The following is a 3,091-nucleotide window of genomic DNA, read 5'->3' as shown; positions in this document are numbered from 1 at the left end:
CTTGAACCTCTGCAGTAAGTGCATGAGGTCCTCCTCAGTTTCAGCGAGCAAGGTTGTGTCATCTGCATAACGCAGATTGTTGATACACAAAATATAATAAACTAAAATTAAAAATTAAGAAGAGATTGAAGCAGAGGTCTGAGAGGTGAGGGAGGCAGCAATGGAGGTAAATGGAGGAAGGGCTTTTGTAGAACAAATAGCAAAGGCCAAGAGCCTGATGTGAACTCAGCAAGTTGAGAAAGAAGAAGTCAGCCCCTCTGAAGCTGGAGCAGTGGTAGCTGAATGGTAGAATTCTCGCCTCCCATGCCAGAGTCCTTGGTTCAAATCCTGGTCTGTGTACAAGTCACTCCCCATTTGTCAGGAAAGGTTTGTGTGGTTGCTGGAATGTTGCTCAGATTTCAGCCAAGCTTCAGGACTCAGACACACCAAGAAGGAAGGTCTGATAATTAATCTGCTTTTGAAATTTACGAAAGTAGAGGATTTCTTCAGAGCAGCCCCAGAGGAGGGAGCAGAGCTACCTCGCGTTGTTTCCGAGGCTGTGAAATCTTTATGAAAGCAGAATGACTCACGGGGTGGCGAGTGGATTCAAATCACCCGGTGCTTAATCCACGGCCCCACCTCATAATCTAATGTTTCATCTATCTGCAGAGCCACTTAGCATCCCATCCGCGGTGCGTCAGAGCTCATGCAGTGTGGTGGCAGCTAACGACAGCAACAGTGTCCCCTAGATAGAGCAGGGCCACCCCGTGCCGTTGGGTAGCTTGTGCACTGCACCAGGGAGCTGCATTGCAAAGCCAAAAATCCGGCTGTTGTTAGCAACGCTGAGTGACTGATAATTTTTTTTTTTTAATTTTTGTGTGTGTACCGTCAAATCGGATCTGACTGGAACTGGAGCAGATTGTCCCTCCTTCCCCGGCAGAGCATCTGGTGGATTCAAACCATAAGATTTACAAGCCTCCCCGTCGGGGAATCGAACCCCGGTCTCCCGCGTGACAGGTGGGGATACTCACCACTATACTAACAAGGACGGCAGTGTGACTGATAATCAGGGGTCTTGCCTTTTGGGATGGATTTGGGTGCTTGGAGAGAAGTGAAGGGCTACAGGGCCTGTGTAGCAGATGTTGGAGAGAGGTGGGTTTGTGGGATTTACAGAGATAAGTTGCTCCTTATCTCTAGCAAGGACCCCAGGCCAGGAGAGCAGAAGGTAGGGTGTCACAGCTCACATTGAGTCTCTGGTGGTCCTGGGGGGACGACAGAGGCAAAGGCAAAGAAGTGAGAATGTTCAGGACCCATGTGGCAACGAGGAGCAGCCCAGCTGGTCAGGGCGCGAGTGTGCTGATTCCCTGGTGCTGCTGGGACCGAGAGCCCCCTGGAGAACGCCCCCGTGGACAGCTTGAGCAAGCAGACACGACTCTCTTTCTCGTTGCTGTCCTTGCTGGCTGATCCCAGAGGCATCTTGGATTCACTGGGAAGCCCCTTGAGGTTGGAGGCTGGTGAGTCGCATGGTAAGGGGAGCTCTGGTGACATAGTGAGCAGGGAGTTGTGCCGCGAACCCAAAGGCGAGAGGTTTGAATCCACCAGCTGCTCTGAGGGAGAAAAAGGTGGGAAGTCTTCCTCTCAGGCGATTCTTCGCCTCTGAAAACCCAGTGGAGGGGCAGCTGGGAGTCGAGTTTGACTTTGACGGCAATGAACAGCAACAGTTCACATGGAATAGAATCCCAGTTGCACAAGGGTTCAGCACTCCACGGCTCCCCTAAGGTCGGGTGTTCGAAACCATCACCAGAAAGATGAGCAGTTTGCGTCCGTGGAGCATTCCAGCCACAGAGACCCGATGAGGCGTTCTTATTCTGTCCCTGGGTCGCTGAGAGGTTCCCTCCATCCTCCAGGTCAGTTGTGCACATAGGACCAGAAGTATCACATGGGGCGTTTTCTTGGGGTTCCTCGCTCCCGTGCGGCTGGTCCCCGGTTTGTGAGGGCCCCTGCACAACAGCCTGGTTCTTCTCAGTTGTCCCCACGATCGGTTTTGGATCAGAACGTGGTAGCCCACCCAGAGGCTTTTCCACTGGCTAATTTTGGGCAGTAAGTTGCCAGGCTTTTCTTGCTGGTCTCCTTTACTCTGGATGCTCTGTCAAAACCCATCCAGCACCATAGCAGCACTCAAACGTGCACTGACAGACAGGAAGCATCTGTGCAAAAATGCCCTAGGGGTGAGGGGGGAAGCCAACCGGGGTCTCCAGTGTGAAAGGCAAGAATTCTACCGCTGAGCCAACAAGTGCCCTGAATTTGTTCAACATAAACAACTGTTTTTTTCCCGCCGCTGCCAAGTCAGGTGCAACCCACAGTGACATCGGGTCTTCCAGGCTGTAAATCTTAGCAGAATGAGATTGCCTCAGCCTCTTCCCCTCGGGGCAGGTGGTGGGTTTGAACTGATGACCTTTGGATTTTCAGCTCCGTTCATTATCTACTACACCCCACAAAGACTCCTTGAGTAAATATACACAGAGATCAAAGTTTGTCAGTGGGTGCCCAGGGCAGCAGGGCGGCTCCAAGGGCAGCCATTGTGTTGGAGGCTCTGAGTTTCTGGGGTTCAGGTGCCCCCCCCCGACAGTTCACATCTCTGAGGAGAAAGGTGAGCAGTGTCTTCCCATTAAAATTTGCAGCCTCTGGGAGCTCTGGTGACCTAGTGGCAAGAAGCTGCACTGCAATCCCAGAGGAACACGGTTCAAATCCCCCAGATGCTTTTCTGGAGAAGGAAGGGCAAACTCCTCCTGTACCAGGCAGATCTGATTTGACGGTACAAATAGTAATAGTAATAATAATAATATTTGCAGCCTCGTAAACACGAGGGAGTCTGGAATGCATTAGAGGCAGGGGATGACCATGAGTGAGTTTCTGTGAAGGGTGGTTGTAGACTCCTGGCCACAGGCAGAAGTGATGTGTGCTCAACATGAAAGCAAGAATTCCACCACGAAGCCTCAACGCCTCATAAACACTTTCTCACAGCCTCATGAAGAGGAAGCCAGAGAAGCAGGTGACACTCAGTTTAACTACATGTTTGCTTTAATCCGCAGTATTTGAAACACTATTATGT

The 3,091-nt window shown here is 51.2% G+C and overlaps 1 protein-coding gene and 1 non-coding gene across 2 annotated transcripts in view; one reads left to right on the top strand and one right to left on the bottom strand.

Moving 5' to 3' along the window:
- SULT2B1 (sulfotransferase family, cytosolic, 2B, member 1) overlaps nt 1-3,091 on the top strand; it is a 51,451-nt gene that overhangs the window by 10,037 nt on the left and 38,323 nt on the right. The window lies entirely within an intron of this gene.
- On the bottom strand, nt 956-1,027 carry TRNAD-GUC. Its single transcript has one exon. It is a non-coding gene; the product is annotated as a tRNA-Asp (tRNA).

This window comes from Elephantulus edwardii, unplaced genomic scaffold, assembly GCF_000299155.1.
Source record: "Elephantulus edwardii isolate Elephantulus edwardi_28Jun2011 unplaced genomic scaffold, EleEdw1.0 scaffold00208, whole genome shotgun sequence".
In the NCBI taxonomy this organism is placed as follows: domain Eukaryota; kingdom Metazoa; phylum Chordata; class Mammalia; order Macroscelidea; family Macroscelididae; genus Elephantulus; species Elephantulus edwardii.
The sequence above is the reverse complement of the archived record's forward strand: the minus strand, read 5'-3'. Positions and strand labels throughout refer to the sequence as shown.